This window comes from Melanaphis sacchari, unplaced genomic scaffold (assembly GCF_002803265.2).
Source record: "Melanaphis sacchari strain LSU unplaced genomic scaffold, SCAv2.0 Contig25_pilon_pilon, whole genome shotgun sequence".
Classification (NCBI taxonomy): domain Eukaryota; kingdom Metazoa; phylum Arthropoda; class Insecta; order Hemiptera; family Aphididae; genus Melanaphis; species Melanaphis sacchari.
In genome coordinates, this window is record NW_020271133.1 from 1,215,651 (window position 1) to 1,237,131 (window position 21,481).

Here is a 21,481-nt window from a genome sequence, read left to right on the forward strand (position 1 = left end):
TTATATATTGTCGTGCGGCATAACCATCGCCATAACCATCACGACTTTTTTTTCTTTCGTTTAAGCCGGTGCGTATATGTGGAAAGGAAGCTCGTTTTAAAAAATATTATAACTATTCTTATCCGCCCACGTATATTATTGCTCGGCAACCATGGAGGCGTTATCGTGTTTCACCAGGCACGCGGTCCATACCGTCAGTGCTGCATCAGTACATGTAATATACGCGCGGTTCCATACATGGCGATAATCCCTGCCACATTTTGATTTTTTTTTTTTTTTTACGTATGACTCTTTTCTATACGTATTTTATGTGTATATAATATATAAACGGATAAATGTTCAGAAATAAACGTTTCGATCCGATCGTCGTCGGTTTTAGACGTTTTAGCGTAGAAACGTTACGCGATTGGTCTACGTTATAGTAGGTATAGCCCCAATATATTATACGGTTTATCGATGTATTATAATAACATGTATACAGTTTAGACGTGCGAATTTCCGAATCGTCATATATTCGATCGCCTTCGTTGTTATGAAAATTAAAACGGATATCGTTTTGTAGTATATATACGCGTTAATAGTACGCCACCACGCCCATAAATTGCTTATGAAAAGCGTTCAGCACGAAAAAGAATTACTCGGGTTGTACGCAGTCATAGGTAAGTAATCAAATATATAAGTTCACGATAAAATAATAATAATATTATTTTCTGCAGCGTTGTCGTTTTATACACATTCTTTTTTTTTTTTTTTTTTTTTTTTTATTTTTTTTAAACATTAATGTAAAATAAGTATTTAAGTTTGTAAACATATAAAAAATTATGCACCAACAATAATATCTTTTTTTATAAGAGCGATATCAAACAATTAAAAACACTACGACACAGCAAAAATAAATACATAATCTTCTTTATTGTGTATATAAATTGTATATCCTTACTAGCTATAGAGCTTGTAGCGATTGTCGTTCATCGACAGTCGACACCGTATACATTAATCCTTAGGGAGGACACGGATTTAAATCGCAACGGTAGGCTAGATAAAGTGATTCGTATTCGCACGAAATCGTTCTTCTATATAATCTCGTAATCACGCGACAAGCGTAACAATATCGGTATAGGTATATACTTGCTGACATTGGACCACTTGTAAGACGTCGCTTTGAATTAGTATTTAAATATATTTAAGATTCGTGATTTAGATTTTTGTCGAACTTGCGTTAAAACGGCCAATACCAAACCCCTAAAAATGTGGGTGTGGACGACGTCCTCCTAAAAAAGCAAATCAATGCGTGCGCCGGTTAGATGTTTATAAAGGTATAGGTACATTATTATTATTATATACGTGCACGTATCACGTACGGTGGCGCGGATATATAGAAAAATACATGGTGTTTTCCAACACATTATTATTATTTTAATAACGACGCGACGATCTAATTGTAAAATGTACCTGTATGTAATTATTTAATATGGCCGCAGTCAGTGCCGGTGCAGAAATGAGAGGGGCAACGCGTGTACACATACAGCTAGGTAACAACACTAGGCAGCAACCTAACGTGTTTTATATGTGTAATATATATTTTATATATTATTATTATATTAAACGTATATATATATGTATTTATAAACTCGCAAGGTATTATATATTATACGGGAGGGGCAACGGCTACGCGTAACACACGCGTGTGCTGTGTTATTAAACCGAAGGTAACGCGATGGCGACGGCCATTGTACGTGTTGCCCCAAAGTGCCCATCCAAAAAGGTGATGCCGAGGGTAGGAAGAGAAAGAGGAAGAGGAGATGACGGGGGTGGTGGTTGCTGCTGTGGCGGAGGGGAGGAGACCTAGTGAAATAATAATAATAATAATAATAATAATAGTAATAATAATAATAGTAGTAGTAGTATTAATAGTAGTAGTAGTAATAATAAAAAAAAAAAGTTGTAAACGGTTAGCGTGCTGCGATGGTGCAGCGGCTTTGTAGAGAGGGCTGAACGGGAGCAGCCAACAGAACGTACATATAACGATTGGCGAGAATTTTTAGTAGTTGAAAAAAAAAAAAAATAAAATAAAAAATAAATAAAATACAAAGAATAGGAGGATTAATTAAAATGCAAATCAGTATGTATACGCGCTATAAATATAAGTGCGTGTGTATGAGTGCGTGCGCGCGCGTGTGTGTGTGTATAGTTAGTTTCCCTCTGCCGCCTCGCGCGGCACGGGCAACAAATAAACGGGTTGGGCTCGCGTATACGATTTATTACCGAAAGAGAAACACGCGGCGATCGTAAAACATATTATATATTATTATATTATATACGTATAAAATAAATAAATGAAAAAAAAAAAAAAGTAATCTTCATATTTATCCGTACGATTTTGACCGTTTAATGTCCGAGTGGAAAATATGTCACGTCGTTTAAGTGCATTGGTCCGTTCAAGACGGTGCACAATTCAGGGAAAAAAAAAATACATAAAAATTACCGCGAGATTTTTTTCTATTCGGTTGACTTTGGTATTTTTTTTTTTTTTTTTATAATTATTTTTTTTTTTTTTTTTTTTTTTTTTTTTTCGTCGCGATCTAAGTACTAAATCTATGAAACTGCATCTTATGTCGTATCATATTTATATTATATATTATACGATGTATATACCTATACATGATAATATACAGGTTAATGCAATCGAGTTCGCTCGATGGTGCGTCTTTATCGTCGATTTAACATTTTTAACTCATTATTTTACGGTTTATGTTCATTAAAATATTTATACGAATAATACATGACGTATAATATTTCCTATATATATATATATATATATATATATACACACACGAGAACGTGTATGTATAAGTACAATTTCGCCCATTAAGACGACACCCATAAACAAGGTAGCTTGGTATATATATGCACATTTATAATTGATATCACTTTAAATTGTCATTGCGATTTTTTTATTTAATAATACGAACTTTAAAATACCTCTGTACATAAAATGTAAAACTATAGTAATATATTACATAATATAAGGTAGGTACATGTGCGCATCGTATATTTTTACATGAAACGGGGCCTAAAGTTTTTCATTGCAGTTACACATAACATTTGATGACAGCGTTACAACATTTAAACACGTAAATGAGTTTTAACTTTTAATGGAATGTATATAATACAATATATTATGTTGTTACCATTTACATCAGAAATAATAATATACTATTTTAGTTATATTATTAAAGTGCATCAGCAATTATTATTAGTATGTTCTCGTATTTCGTTGTATTTTAACCTTTGGTTTTACAAATGACAAATTGGTATAACAATAATGGTCAAAGGATATATACACATATATACACTGCAATAGCGAAAAATGTTAAATATTATGCGATTCGATTCAAAATTATTTTTATCAAATTGAAATCGGAAAACATATAAAACACATTACAATATGACATGTGTTATAGGCCTATAAATTATGCGTGGTGTGGCTCGTGACAGAAAATTTTTAATTTAACTACATTAGAAAAATACGCGCGTATATCTAATTAGGAAAATAACTGCGCGCACGACTATAGAATTTACAGTATAGATACGTATACGCATTAAACTTATAAATTATAAGTTATAATAATATAATATTATATAATAGGTAATATGCATAATATTATTATAAACCATTAAATTAACTACACGGTCGTCTATGGTAATATTAAATTTTCAAACGTAAAGTCGATGTGATTTTTTATTTCAATGATTATATTAATAATTTTTTAATAATAATAAACGTTATTTTAATGTTTTATTATTTTGTATCTATTATATATAAGGAAAGCATAAAAAAAAAAAAATAAGAATATGATTGATAATTGAGTTCCTGTTTTATTGATCGTATAATCAAGATATCTATCTTGTAAAGTCACTTTAATTTTTTATTGTACATGTGTATAATATTATAATTTAATGTTAAATTTCAATACTGAACATTAGTAATAATATAACCAAATATAGGTACATACTACAGTATTATATTATTTTTATAGTCGAAGTAGTAAATGATAATATATTCATCGTTTTATGTTTATAAAACCAGTTAATTTTTTGAAAATAAAGTAGCCATTTTATAAAAATTATAATCATCATTCACAAACAAAGATAATTAAAAACTAATCAAAATAGATCTAATCAACTTTTTAATCTTATTAAAAAGTTCTTAGCGTTAATGGAATCAGACTTTGTATTTTAAATTAATTTAATTGTTAGGAAATCTAATTTTTTCATTAGATAAAACCATAGGTATATATTTTTTTTAGATGCACATAAACATCAAAATTCAATAACTTCTTTCTGTAGTGATTATTTTCAATTAAATTTAAAAGTTTACATTGTTGCTCTTAGTAAACTCTCGATGAGTGTTTGATAGACTACGTTTTTACATTTTTACGTTGAAATCGAAGAACCAATTTTTTTGGAAATAAGTTATAAAAACTCAAGTGTAATAATTTATAATAATCATATTTTATACATAAAGTAAAAAACACATTCATTTATTTAACTATCATAACGTCGAGTGTAAAATATAATTGTATAAACGTGTAATACCTGATAATATTTATTGACTATTTATTATAATATGTTAATACCGCCTATTCGTCATCTGTAATAGATATTATATGTTTATAAATTGGCATAGCAATGCATAATTTTATAATAGGTATCTAATCTCAATGTATAGATTGAATGACGAAGGACATTTCTCGCTGAACCAACCAAATATATTATTATTATATAATATGTATAGTGTATACCTTTTGTCCAAACGATCGATTTAGCGAGTTTGTTGGCTACAACATATTATAATTTGAAAGCCCGGAAGTCAATAAGAAATATAAAATCAACGTATTCGGGACTAACATGAAAAATGCATAAACTTTGAACAGTATCATTATACACACATACAGGAATTGTGAACGAATCACGAAGATAGACAACAAAAACTCTTCGAACATCCTTGTCCAAAAATAATCTACATAACAATTAAAGTTACAATAAATTTGTCATTTTCCTAACAATATTACATGTAATATCATTGGAAAACTTATACTAGTTGTTACAATCCGGGATATAATAGGATAAAGAAACGCTATCTATTTGTATTGCGAAAATACGTTTTATTTTTAATCTTATTTAATTTTCAAAACTTTTTTTTTTTTTTTTTTATCTTAAAACGGATGAAATAATAATTTATTACTAGAGAGCATTACAGAGAATTGTTGGCATTTGTTGTCTAACTCTTAACAAAAATGCAACGTAAAGAGGAATTTTTATTATTGGTTACGATCTTTTGTTAGAAAAAAAAAAAAAGAGACAAAAGGAAATAATTTTATCCAACTATACCGAAAAACTATTTGAAATGAAAAAGTGACGAGTGAAAATAAATTAAAAATATTACACTGCAGCGTCAAATTAGATTATTTGAAAATCAACGTGCTTACGTATAAAAATAATATAAAAACAATTTTTTCAAAGAATACAAAAGGTTTATTTATTACGCAGAATGTGATTATTATTGCAAACGGGGTCAAAATAAAGTTTCAATACCAGCTAGTGTTTTATTTCTGTTATAAACGAAACAAAAAATAAATCTATATATTTGAACGTCAGAACTTGTAAGTTTACGGCTTGTAATACAACGTTTATTTTCACAACGATGATTATATGCTTTGTCCATTCTATAATATTTTACCATAACCATACGCTCGTGATCCGTCGTTCTATTTAATATTTCCTATTTCGATAATCACTTTTATCTTTTATCATAACATATAATCATAAAATCGTGGCTATAGCTCAATAAATAATTAACGTAAGATTTTTGGTCCCTGCCACTATACTCGTATATATGTGTATAATTACACTTTAGATTTTTTTTTAATAATGCAATACACAGGTACTATCAATATTATACTTGCGTTAATGACATTCGACATGAATATTAGTTGAATTCGTAATTCCTCAAAATACACACTTTATTGTGGTAGGATATCAAATAGTGCCTATCACTGAAGATTATTATTCCTAGATTTAATTATTATAAACCTCGTGATTTAAATTGTGACATAAATTGATTAATTCGTGGAATTATTTTCAACCCTAGCTGTAGTAGAATATTGGCGAACACCCTTACATTTCCCATACGCCTACATCATATTATCTAATTAAAGATTGGATTAATATAGGTTTTTAAAAGCGTAAAATACTGACACTAATAGGCGGCTTTAATAAAAAATTTAATTATTATCTTAATACTCTATTAAAATAATTAAACTATATTATGCTTAACAATTACTGTCTAAACTTGGAAGGTTTGAAATATTTAGTATGTGTACCTATATCGCTTAAAATATTTATTCAGTTATGCTAAATACTATATATATTTAATTAAATAGCAAACTGTTCTAACTATCTAATTATTCTTATCGTATTATGTACGTATAATACGAGTACATCCATGCAAATATTGAAATATAGTGGTCATTTATCGATAGTAAATCATGAAAAATATTTTAGTTTAACCCTACAATGCATGATTTTTTTTTTTTTTTTTTTTTAATTTTTTTTGGGTTGTTATATTACTCCTTATTAAGGGAAAAATACTTAATAAATTTTTTTGGTATTTTAAGTCCCTAAAAAAACGAATTTTTTAGTTTGTTGCCTGTGAGCAACACTATGCATTTACGGGTACAACATAATTAATTATCAATAAATTTAAAAATGTATATCTTGAAAAGTTTTATTGTTTATTGATTAACTATAAATATAATAAAATAATTGTCTAACTTGCCAATTACAAAACTAAGTATAATTTTTTTTAAATTTAACATAAAGTAGTAATCAATGTAGTATCAATATGTAACAAAAAAATATATAGAAATAAAAATAATAAAAAATTAATAACCTTTTTGGTATAAACTTAGAACAAAAATGTAATTGACTGACCTGCCAATACATAACAAAATAATACAAAATAACTAATATAAGTAACAAAACAACTAATATAAGTCACAAAAAACTAAAATAATATCTTTTATGATAAATATTTATTTTTAATTATAAAATAAAATAATAATGAATTTTTATGTTGTATGCCTTTTATATGTTATATAAAAGTACAATAAAAAACAGTCAAAAACTCAAAATGTCAGCAAAATGTACAACAAGTCGTAGAACAGCGATAGACAGTAAAACGCAAGTGGTTGTCTATTAGTAATCATTTGTTTATATTATCACATGATAACATAACGGGAATGCATAATGTTGCTCACAAGCAACAAAGTAAAAACTTAGTTAGTACAATACTACGAATCGACAAAATGTCAATTATTCTATACTAACTGACTTATTACAGTGTAGGAAACACAAAAAAATTTTTCCCAAAAGTATTATATAAAATATCACTGATTTATTGTACTGTGAAAATGCATACATCAGTGAAAAAATTGATAATGCCGATAACGATAAAACAATATTGAAAAAGCTTAAAATAAATATAATTAGTTATTTCCATACTATTATAATCACCATAAAATGAATATATACCATCTTAAGTACTTTTAAAAGTATTTATAAACATTTTACAAGAAGTATTTTAGATATTAGAGGCTATTATACACATTGTTGCCCACAGGCAACACCATGCATTGTAGGGTTAAAGCACGAGTAAATTGGTACTTAGATATACCTACTTATTTGGCAATACATTTCTGTACGATAATAGAACTATATTTTAAAGAACAGTAACTGACGTTCACTAATTTAATTATAAACAAATTTTGGGCATTTCGCATAATTTTATTTTATCATAAAACATTGTTTTTTTAAATAACATAATATCCACGATGTTCAACTTTGCTTAATACATCTGCTAATTTATTTACACGTAGAATATTTTAAATTATGAAAAATAAGCTAAATATTCTCTAATCTACAACATATTTTTAATTCCTAACAGTGGCAGATTTAAGAGGGGGTGTTTGGGAGTTAAAGCACTCACCGTTCCACGTATTTTTATTAAAAATTACTAATAATTCACCAAGCGGTTAATTTTTGGTACGAGCTACACCAGAACAAAAAATTACGTTATATAGCATTGTATTGTTACATGAATCTAATTAAAAAAAAAAAAAATGTTATATGTTAAATTGTTAATTATTTTTATACTGCTTAATTATATAATAAATCCAAAATACATGCACAATGCAAGACTGGGTTTCCTTGCTGTTTAAGTATTAAATTATTAGTTCCCCCCCATCCAAATTATACATAATAAGTAATTAAGGACTATTATTAACAAAATAGCACCCACCTTAAAAAATCCTAGATCCGCCACTACTTGCTTATATAAACCAAGTCAATATTTTTCAATATACAAGTTTCTTATTGTATAAATAATTTAAAATAAATGTCGGTATAGTGTCAAAAAGAAGTTATTTTTATTGTATAATTCTGGTTAAATTTAGCGACAAGAAGTAAATTAAATGTTCATAAGCAAGTTGGTACTGCCTTGCTGTAGGTACATTAGATGTCGAATGGAACTCGTTCTTGAGTAAATCACTATAATGGATTTTGTTAAATTTAAATTCAATGATAATCCATTGTATACGATGAAAAACGATTCTGAGTGAAGACTGTCTAAACGCTGGTAACCATGGTTACAAAACAATTATTTTATTAATAATATTGGATTTGCGTAAAAATTATCGTTTTTCCTTAATTTTTTTGTTTGTTTTTCTTGATTACAAAAATAGTACTGGGAAGTGGGAATTTTTAATTTTGTTCTATTTAACGTACAAATTAAATCCAATTTTTTATTCAAACCCCTTTCCCCCTCCCAGTGAAAATTGAAGCATTTTATCGACTATACGTATCGTGTACGTATACAAAGACATAAAAAAAAACACACACATTAAATTTTTAACTCACAAGTTAAATATTTTATTATACTTATATTTTAATTAAACTTAACGCTAACTTTTACATTTTTTAAGCCTAGCATTGCATTTCGTCTATAAGTGAAACATAAAATATCACTCACTAATTAACTTATTATATAATATACCTACGTGGACAAAAAAAAAACGAAAAAAATCATTCTATATACATTTAATTATACAGAGTAAGCTCCAAATGACATATTAAATATAACCAACGCAGAAAAACGTGGTTGTTCATTTTGTATAGGTACAGGTAGATACACATAATATTAGATTACCTATACAAATACATTGTTTTGTATGTTTATACCATATATATACATATATTTTTTAATATGTAACTAACCCTTCGTATATTATTCATGTATACTTATGTCAATTTCGAGTCATACTGAAAAATTACACTCGCTGCAATACAAATAAAATGGTTCTCCACATTTGACACTATAGAGTTTTCATCGGATTTGTGTAGGTGCTTGTCGGGTAATTCAGACTCATCGATCTGAAGCAATACACTATAAATTCGTGACCATAAAATGACCGGGTTAGTATATTATTATACTTACCGAAATATATATATATATATATATATATATATAATATAGTATAGTTATTTAAATTAGTTATCTGTAGATATAAGTATGCCACCAACGTACAAATTGAAATCATGTATAAATAAGTCAGTGTTTTGAATTATTTATAACAATGATATTGCATAACTACCTATATACCACCGTGAATTCTGCAATTTTTTGAATTATATTGTTATAAATTATTATCAACTCGCGGTAACCAATTACTGCAGACCCTAAACTAAAATTATTATTGATTTTGATTACAAACAAGAATTCGGGCTACCCTACATTTTTATTGAAATTAATAATTAATGTAAATGTATATAGGTAATAGGCATTGTGAGTATGTGTGTGTGTGTGTGTGTATAGGTATTACCGCTGTGCAATACAAAGGAAAATATAAGCCGGTAATAACAGCTGAAAACGTTACTATATGATATATATTTATTATATATACAACAGGTACACATTTTAATTGTTCTGTTTTAAATAGTATGAAAAATAATTTTTTAGTACCGTTTTATTGTTCGGCGGAAAACTTTTCTTCGGTCCGTATATTATAAATTATAATAATATTTTAATATTTCAATATCTATAGTCCTTTCCGTTGACCAATGCACGTCAATCGACGACGGACCGACAATCAATAATTATAACATCCACGTGCGCAATGTATTAAGAATCGGATACTAATGGTATGATGTACAGTATATATGATATAAATGTGTGTGCGTACGTATACACAGGGATACGCTACATGGTTTTTGAAAGAACTCAACTGAAAGTTTTAGATATCTACGGAAATAAAGTATATTCGGTCATGTTGGGGATACAAAACATTTTAACGAATAATTTATAAGGGTGGATACGGCGGATACCTCAAAGTTTGGTCTGCCCCAGTAGATATACGAATGTGTAGCGCCCAAGAAAAGAAAAAAAAAAAAGAACAGAAATCGGCGCCACGGAGTCCGTGCACGAATACATATACACTGCGAAAACGTTGACGATATGTTTACACGGCATAATGTACATGTAACGCATATAATATTGTAATATCGCTCCATATTGATACAACAACGCGCGTTGCGACAACAGTAGTCCGCGAACGCGTACAATATTATTACATATTTATATAATATTATACACTCGGTCCGATGTGTATACAGTGCGTTCTCTCGTGCCACTTCAGAGACAAATCGACATCGCGTATAATATATATAATGTAGCGCTGCCGTTGTACAAAACACTATTTAGAATTAATTATTCATACGCCTATATATGTAGGTATTGTAGGTATATGCATACGTTTTTAGCGGTGACGGATAGAGAGTTATCTAGGATTAGACTATGTGTTTGATCGAGTGGAGTTCAATACATTGGTTGATTGGCTGCGGTACCTACGGTTATTCTTCGTAAAACACGAAAAACATCTTCTACAATAACGAAATAGGCACAGGAAACACAACACACACTTAATTGAATGCTTTTTCGTGTCCATCGGCATCGACACCAATGTTCAATAAGACGATAATAACCTGATCAAAAAAATAAAATATATGACTATCATCGGTATAAAGCCATAACATTTCAAATACCACGGTCATACGTAGTTGAGAAAATAATCGCCGTTAAAACGTCGATATGAACGCAATAATTGTAGGCTAATGACCTTTTGATGTCTATTGATATTGAAGCCTTAATTATATATACGGACTCTTCAATAAAAATATACGTATTAATAACCGCAGACCGTTTGATTAAACGGTGTTTCCCATTTTAAGATCTGTGAAAAATTCTATGACTATATCATAATACCTACAATGTTTATATATATATATATATAAATTATTTTAATAACATAGAATTATAAAAGCCGACGAAAGTCTGCGGGTTTTTCGTGTATACCTATGTATACACATTTAGCGGGTGCACATATAATATATTATTATAACGCGTATAATATATGCGCCCACACGAAAACTAGCACATATGTATTAAAATTGTATTCGTATACATATATTTATATATACGAAACAAAAAATTAATCTGAAACAACACCAAACCGCATCGACCGCAATATATATATAATTTTTTTTATTGTCACGTGCGACAGCTTTTCTATATGTATGATGCTCGTGAAAAACGACGATTCTATCTCATCGCATATAATATATATTGTACTATAATATATTATTATACGCTGCTTCAGTTGACCCGAATTTCGTCTCACTGTTTCGTACAAACTTGTTTCATTTATGCGCGACTCTATTATTATTATTATTATTATTATTGTCATTACAATGCTCTGCTAAGTCTGCTACGTTATATACTATAATATTATACTAATTGCGTTAATTTAGATAGTGTACCGTGGATACGACATGTCGGTTCTTTTGACCCAGTTGTTTGACGATAAGTGTACACCGATATATTATTTATCACCAAAAATAAACACAGCCAACATGCATTACCATTTGTTTATGTGTATACATACCGCACAATGCGATACAATGTATATAATATAGTTGTTCTGCGGCGGTGAAGTGTTCTTCTATACGATTTTTTTTCCCAACGTGAAACGTCGAGAGAATAAGTATTTTTTTATTGTTTAAATATTAATTCAAGTGTGAATAATATATTACTGTATGGTGTGTGGTATTGTTTATTATCATATTATATATACTATATATACAATATATGTAAAAGTATGTGAATAATAATTATTACGCAATATCCAATGTATATAGGCTTTTAGTGCATAACTAGTATATAGTTATGCGTACCGTTTAATATACATTCATATTATATAGACCAAATTCCGAGTATGAAGTAATATGATACGAACCGTCTTAATTATTCGATTTTCTTTCTGGGAATAAAAAATCGTTTATTGCTAATTAATATTGATAAAGGTCATTTAGTCTCAATGAACGTATTTATGTCTATATTATTATATTGTGACAGTTCGCTAATATATTAAAAGTTTTATCACATACAATTTCATAAATGATAAAACGCTTAAGTACTATATACACTACAATAATATTATTATTATTATATCGCTCATATACCAGCTATTACATATATATGAGTATAAGAGGCTTGATTTACATTTCAGGTGTCCCGCTAGCATTTCAACGTACATTTTAATTATAATATAATATATATATATATATATAATATATATATATATATAAATTATTATATATATATATGTGTACGTCTGGAATTATTGTTTTGAAAGGAACCTGTATTGAAAAATATAAAAAACTTGGACTGACTCTGTGGGGGTCCAAATAATTTTAATCTAGACTTGTTTAGCTTACCCGTATAAAGGCCAGAATCAATAAATGGTTAACCGCCGCCAGTTAGGTACGGGTTAATTATTTCGCTCACGAATTTCGTGTTTAAAAATCGCATTGACGAACCGAATTTTTATATACATAATATTCAGTTGTCAGTTGGTTGAATTTGAGTAAGTACGCTATGTTGATTCGACACGGAAATATATTTAAAAAACTAATTTCAATTATTTCGACTTTACCGGTCGAAAAAGTAATTTATTAAGATTAAAATCTATTATAATTATAATTCGGTGTAAGATACTTCAAATTGATTGCCATTTAAAACAATGCCTACACGTCTGAAAATATTGATGTGTTTTGTAATCATCATAAAATTCGTCTTAAAATATTTGTATTGTCATCTGTCAGGTGCATATGTCTAAATATATTATGTATATGCGTACATAATAAATTGAACACATTAAAGTCCACTTTCAAATAGCTTGAAATAATAAAAATAAATGAAACGAGACACAGGCCATACTTTGGCACGTAAACTCACAGCCACTCGGGTAGAGCTGTATATTATATTATTATTTTAATTTTTAAAACGACAATGAATCATTCTTTTTGAAAACCATTCCAAACGAAACTCATTTCCTGACGATTCAACCGCACATTTTGTATTAAAAACTTTATAACTCGAAATAAAATATCCCGATTTGCATAATAGTTTTTAATAAAAAGTTGTATTAGGGATAAATCGAGGGCATTTATAACTCAAACGCATTCCAAGTTTTGATCTCGAAAATCGTTTCATTGAAAAAATGTTTAGTTTTATTCGTATTATTATTATTGTTTGTGTTGTTGAAATCAAAAACGATAGATAACGTAGTTTGACATTTGCTGATTCGCAGAAAAAAATAAAATTGAATCTACAGTATTGAGACTATATATATCATACAAGATTATGTAGATGGGATACCTTCAGAATAACTAAAATATGTATATGAGTTTTCGGAATATATTTTGTGGATTAATTTGATTTTCTCGGTTAGATTATTTTGGCTGACCCAAAGAGATTGAACCTTAAATATAATTTTTACCATATTTCCGACCGAGCGACCGTATACTTTTATGTGACAGAATGCGTTAATAGTAAAAACAAATTAAAGGTTTTCACACGGTTTAGTAAATAAAAATACAAATATACATAGATACTAGCTATATAGCTTATTTAAATACCACGACATGGTGTCAAGAAAAAAATTTGACTCTTTTGAACAGTGTTATGACACTGAATTATTATCATTATTATCGTTGTTGTTGTTATTATTTATACTATATCTCGCCACGCGTATCACTGCGGTGGCGATTAGAGTGGTGTACAGTTTTTAAATTATTGTATAATATTGACATGTTATCCAGTGAGTGAAGGGGAGGTCTCAAAGCCCCTCGCGGTTTGTTCAGTGTACTTAAAACGTCATACCCCCCTTCACTCCTGGGATTCAATTGGATTTCCGTCCGTGCTATATTATGCATATAATAATAATAATAATAATATATTAACTGAAACTACGACCGGATATATAACGGAGAAATATATATATATATACGGTTAAGCCTACTTATATCCTTTATATAATTATAATAATAACAATATTATTATTACTGGTACTCCGTGGTAGCACACATAATGGATATATTATATAAACGTATATTATGTGTTTGGTAGAGGTCCGGTCCGGCTCTATTATTTTGGGACAGGACAGGATAATAGATGAAATAAAATTATTTACTATTTGTAGCTTGTGCTCGGACTGGACCTAATAAAAAAATAATAAATATCTCTTCAGCACGGACTGATCGAGGTTACACAAGAGCCTAGGCGTGGTAACCAAATCGCATAAAAATAAAAATCCTCGAACCACTGTTCGGATGCTTCAATGGCAAGCACCTGTTTCAATCTTATCCCGACCGAAAAATAACAGTTTAGCATTTACAACTCAAAACTTAATTTATAATTATTTCTTTCATTAAATAGTACGATGTATTAGAAAGAAAAAAACGGACGTTTTTATGTCTAAGAATATCAGTTATTTAACCTTTAAAGTAGCTACAATTTAGAGGCTTAATGTGTTATAAGTATTCATTTACGTCATTCGAACAAAAGACAATAGGCATTACGTATTGTATTAGTTAATTTATTCTTTCTACTCTTCAGCGATATCATCCGTTTTTACCACATTATAATATATTGTATGGGAATGACGTGTTGTATACCTACCATAGTTGTTCCTATACTGAACATGTAGGAAAAGTTAATGAAAATGTTTTCTAAAAGTCGAGTGGACGGAACAAACAATATGAAGTAGTCGACAGACACGAATATCGAAAAGACAAAAATATCAACCGGAACACGCTTTTCCCAGGTCGCATGAGATATAGGTATATATATATATAATATATATAATAGTATAATACACCCCGCTCCGCGATTTAATACAAGAAACGGCGGATTTTCGTGTATACATAATACCTATAAGCACGATGTTCATACCGCGTGAAGGATATGCGCTTAGTTAACGTGACACACGCGTATACACGTATTATACGAGTGAATTCGGAATTATTATCGCATTATATTGTACAATAATGTAATATATGATTCCTGTTTGCGCAATTATTATATATTCGCGTCCAGCAAATTGCGCTTGCACGTACGATTAATAATAATAGGTTACCTTTCTATTCTTATTACAATATATTATAAATAAATAGGCGAGCATTTTCAGTTGACGGTGCGCTGGACAATAATAATTACGACAATTATATAAACACACACACGTATATGGATATATTATAATAATTTCCATTTACACACACACACATTCACATAATATATACGTTATGCGTGTGCATGTATATAGCATTGAATACAATATACGAGCAATAATAATAATATAATAACAATATAATCGCCGGTGACGCGCGCAGCGTGTTCACTGTATGCGCGCGTAATTGCGCCGAACACGCAGACACACTGATAATACTAAAATGTACAACAACAATAATAATAATATGTATATATGTAATACGCTATGTACGTATATACATTATATAACATGCAAGTTTGTGTGTGTGTGTATGTGTGTGAATGTGAATGTGAATGTGTAAAAGACGTCGGGGACATTATTATTATTATTATTATCGTGTTATTGTGATACGCGCGTACCGTAGCGTGGCGGATCGAACATTTCCTGTGGTGCCGACGCCGTGCCGCTGCTAAAACGCTCGCCGCAAGTCGCGTCGCCGCACAGCAACTATACGTATATATATAATAATATATAGTACGATATTATAATATTTATGCACACGCATGATAGGACGGTATACGTATACAACTGTAACAGCGATAATAACGCGATGGCAATATCGTTATTATCATTAATACGTATATAATATCGTATCATTCGGGTTGTTATTGATATGTCGTTCGTCTGGTGCGCGTCGGGGCAAAGCGACCATCGCCGAGGACGAAAAAAGAGAAGGTCGTAGATTTTCAAACGATAAATCATCAATTCGATTCGCTTATACGCGTGTATACGTATATTATACGTAGGTACAGAGGTACACCGCGCTAGACTCTATAAAAGTCCAGACGCGCGGCGTCACTACGGAGATAATATTATAACATTTTAATGAATGCAATACAATGATATGGATACGAGTCAGTCGACTCGTCGGAGATCTCGTGTTTTTTGTCTGACCGCGTTTGTCGCGCGGCACGAAAGAAAAATAAAAAAAAAATAAAAAAATAACAACAATCGCTCGCGGAAATATTCAATTGTCTGCAACGACGCGACGACGCACCCATGTGGTAAAATTAAGGGGATAGGGTCGCCGAGCTTTTATATTGTATTTTAACAATCCACCCCCTTCTTCTTGTAAACAACACACACACCCCGTATATTTAAACGCGCGCGTATTTTATACGATATATTATACATGTATATATTACGCGTATATATCTATTATATATACACACGATGTGTATAATAATATGTGCGTGGGTGTGCGCGAAAACCAAAACAAACGTCGAGTTTGGTTTTATTAATATTATTACTATTATTATTATTATCATTTTTTCCCCTGTGTATATAAACACCACCACTGCAGCGTACGGGCGTAAAATATCTACATGCATAATATATCATAATTGATTTAACACGAAACTGTTTGATTAAAAACTTTAATATCGTTTTATAACCGCGCGCGTTGTATATATGTCATAAACGTATAATATGTATATATGATATAATATATGTATGCCTCAAACATACATATATTATACGTGTTTTCCGACCAGCGCAGTGTGTCAGAACTCGAGTTTACTTAATAATATTTCAACGGTATAACGTGCGTAACTAATTCGATTTGTCGTTATTTTTCAAAGTTACTGAAATTTGGTATTTTTATCGTAAAATATATGATATTATTATATATATATTAAAAAAATTATATTCTAATCATACCTATTTACTTGAGAATTTCAACGGTCATAATTTTCGTGAACACTTTTTTCTCTATGTTCACTTTGCCACCACCTTTGTAAGTTGTAGTGGTTTCATAAGGGTTTTTTAGACTCTAATAGTGAAGCGATGAATGTATTGACTTTACAATGACATGTTTATGTTATTTTATGTACTTGAATACACCTTAGTGGTTCTAAAACTTGAAAAAAAAAAAAAGATTGTTAATAATTAATATTTTACTAAACCTATGAAGTGAGAGTCGCATTTATTATAATATGATTTTTGTTTAAAAAAATGTAACGACTTTCTTATTCATGTTTGAGAACAATAATGTGCGTTGTTGATTATTGAATTTCAAAACATAAGTACAAATAACCCCACATTAACATACATTTTTAATTAATATTTTGGTGCTTTTTAAAATATTTAAGTATTATTGGATAGTTAATTTCGTCGTTAATTTCCCGTTACAGCTACTATGTCTATATAATATATTTCATTCAAAATTATTCGTTAATATATAAACGACTAAAAAGCAAAAATCATTAAATTCTTCAGGTAAAGTATAATTTTTATAAATATTCGTCGTTTAATTCAACAAAATTACAAAAAAATGTCAATTTCTAACAATATACTTGAAAATTTAATTCATAGTTCATCATATATTTTTTTTCAGAAACAAGAAAATATCAAATTTACATTATACAAAAAATGTTTTATAGATATTTCAAGTTAAAATCTTTTCAACATTTTTATTAAAACTAATGCATTTTTTGTTGAACTTCATAAAATACTATCCATAAAACTCATAGAAATTTTAAAATGTTATTATTTTATTTTACTAGTAACATTTTCAAAATATTTTTATTTTATATTACGGTTCTACGTATTCATACCATTCTAAACGTTCCTACATAGGTGTTGACTTTTTTTTAACATTTATAATTAAAATATACAATCTGTAATGGTATTCACTATAAGCATATGTGTTGAAGGCAGTGGCTTAGTTATGATTTTGTTCTGGGAAGGGTAGGGGAGTATATATTGAAATTATCAAGCCGGAACATCATATTAAATAACCTTTTTTTTTTCTTTTTGCTTAGGTATATGATAACGAAGTAGGAAATAAGTATATCTTTTTTTAAGGCTCTGGAGGGGGATCTATCCTTCATATCCACCCGTATCTACACCCATAGTTGAAGGATATATTATTGTACATGAATTCATTTAATTTAAGAAACTTCCTAATAGTAATACTTATGACGTGAAACTTATGTTAAGTTTTTTTTTTATTATTATTTATTCCATTGTTAGTAGTTTTTGACACTATTTTCTTATTAGCTTTCTCGGTGGGTTTCCAAAGATATTGGCTGAGTCGAGGTCGAGAATTAAAGGGTTTGAGTGGTTTGCTAGATGGGAGCGAAAAAACTTATAGAACGATTTTACTACCTCTGAGACTGGTTGGATATTTAAATCTGAGTGAAGTGTATGGTTTGAAACAAAGAAGGGCGCGTTAGTAATCATAGGTAATGTTATAGATTGGAAAGTTTGTATTTTATTTATGTTAGTTTTCTTGGCAGCACCCCATAATTGAATGCCATAAGACCACAATGGTTTTAGTAAAGATTTATGCAAGAAGAGTTTGTTTTTTAAGCTGATTTTGGAGTTTTTCCCAAGAAGCATATAAAGGGATTTACTTCAGGAGTTTAACTGGATCTGTTTTTATTTGATATACTCTGACCAAGTTAATCGTTTGTCGAGTGCCAATCTTGGGTATTGAACATTTGATACAAGAGGTAAAAAATGTTGACTTTATAACAGTTAATACTTATACATTACAGTGAATAATATTAATTGAAAAAAACATTAAAATAATTATAATAGTATAAAATACGTATAAATAGGTAATAGGTAATATTATAATAACATATTCTTAAAAATATAGGCTATAATGCATAATAGACTGCTCCCGTTAATAATCATTTTTTATAGATATCGTATACAAAGATTTATTGTTGAATTAAATAATTATAACACTATTAATACAGTGACCAGCTATGCTCAACAACGGAGTATTAGTACACTGACTATTGCACACCAGAGCAAATTTGCCAGATTTTTAATTTTATATAAAGTACCTACTTTTTATAATTTTTAACCATGCGGATTGTCTTCCAAAAATGACTATGATTGAGATTATTCAACCCAATTAAATTGATACTGAAAATTTATATACTTAAATCAAACTATTTCCAGAACTTCATCGTGATTTTTCATAATGCGATTAACTACGAAATTACCATACGCCCAACGCCCAACTTATCAGACATCAGTACATTATCAGCTAACACACAATCTACACGCGATTACTACATTTTTTTTAACAAAAAAAAAAAAAAAACGGCGGAGTTGCTTTGCTATATATATATATATGTTAAGCATAATACTGTAATTATGATACAACATTTTACATTTCTCGAAACATTATTGTTATTTATTTTGATACATATTTTTTACCGTTTCAAAACGTTCGACACAAATATTATTTATAATAAAAGAGGAATCAATAAACATAATATTTTTCCAACGAAATTCATTGGAACATTAATCACTGAAAGCAAACCTCGTGGTTTCGTTTAATTTTATGGATTATATGACATTAAATAACATATTATATATTATTGTTATATATCAAACCCATATAATATAACGTAATCCACGAGTATTGGGGTGGGATCTAGGTATAGGGCCGCCGGGAAACCGGGATTTCACGAATGGGCACTCTTGCTTAAATATAATATATATATCCACGAATAACTGCCCTTGTATGTATGTCGTCACTGACTTATTGACAGTAACTGATTACTTTTGTTTATTACGCCGAGAAAAACCATTGCATTTCGATATATTACACAAGAATTACTGTGAAAGTACTAGGTAGGTACTTATCGCATAGGTCATTAATGGGATACCTCTATAATACACCATTTGACATTATTATAGTTATATAGTACGAGGTTTTATCGATGTGCGAATTACACTATTACTATCATATACATAATATAAATCCGACGTCACACGATTACGATTTACGAAGTTAAATCATATTATAATCAATATACTACTGCATGACTACATGAGTGATGAGTTTTTTGACTGTAGTAGTGTTCAGAGCTTTCATTTTTATTTCCACAATCCTATGTTCCGAAACTTAATGATATATAGATATAATTTAGATTTTTATATCTAAACTGTTGGACATATGTTTGCAGTTGACACTTAACAACCAACGGTTAGCGTAAAGATAGTATACAATATTGTATTTCTTATTTTTCTGTAAATAATGCAAAATAGATTTATAAATATTTGTACCGTTTAAAAGTAAAATTAAACATTTTAATAACGATTATTAAAATCGATTTTTAAGTACTCATTTGCAATTTATCGAAAGCTAAGTTCACTGTTTTCTATTCGGACATTTTGTTTTACTATTATTAACTGCAGTGGTTGAATTAGAGAGGGATACTCCATCCCATCATTTATTTTCATTGGCATATTTCATCCCCTTTATATTGTTTTCTTTAAGAACGGTACCCCCACTCTCATAGCGATAAATATTATACAGGGCGATTCGCCATAATTATTATGTTCCATTGATTATTTCAAAAGATTGGTTAATCATACAAAATGCACTTTAAACTTGGTTAAAAATTAAAAAAATTTATGTGTTGAATTTAAACTTTGATTTTTAAAAGAAATATGTATTGTTTTTACTATAAATCTTATAGAGATTATTTTTTTGTTTATTTAATTTTATATACATATTTAATATTATTCATGCAATATATGCTGTATCTAATATATACCTAATACAATAATATAATTGATGAAATCGTTATTTTTAAAAATATCTACTTCTAGAATAGATAAAATAATTTTTTTCAAACATTTTCGATAACTTTAAATATACAAATAAGTATTGTGAATATTTTTCTCTCGAAAATAGTATTAACTTATGTCATTATTTACATTATTATAAATTTCACAATACTAGAATTAGAATTTTATATTTTTTTAAATTAAAATTGTTATTTATA

The 21,481-nt window shown here is 29.0% G+C and overlaps 1 protein-coding gene across 1 annotated transcript in view; it reads left to right on the plus strand.

Moving 5' to 3' along the window:
* Window positions 1–229: 229 nt before the first annotated feature.
* Window positions 230–21,481, plus strand: part of LOC112595168 (ionotropic receptor 40a) — a 44,581-nt gene continuing 23,329 nt past the window's right edge. Inside the window, exons 1-2 of the mRNA XM_025340276.1 lie at window positions 230–425; window positions 487–659. The gene's annotated coding sequence lies outside the window, so the exon portion shown is untranslated. The remainder of the gene's footprint in view (window positions 426–486; window positions 660–21,481) is intronic.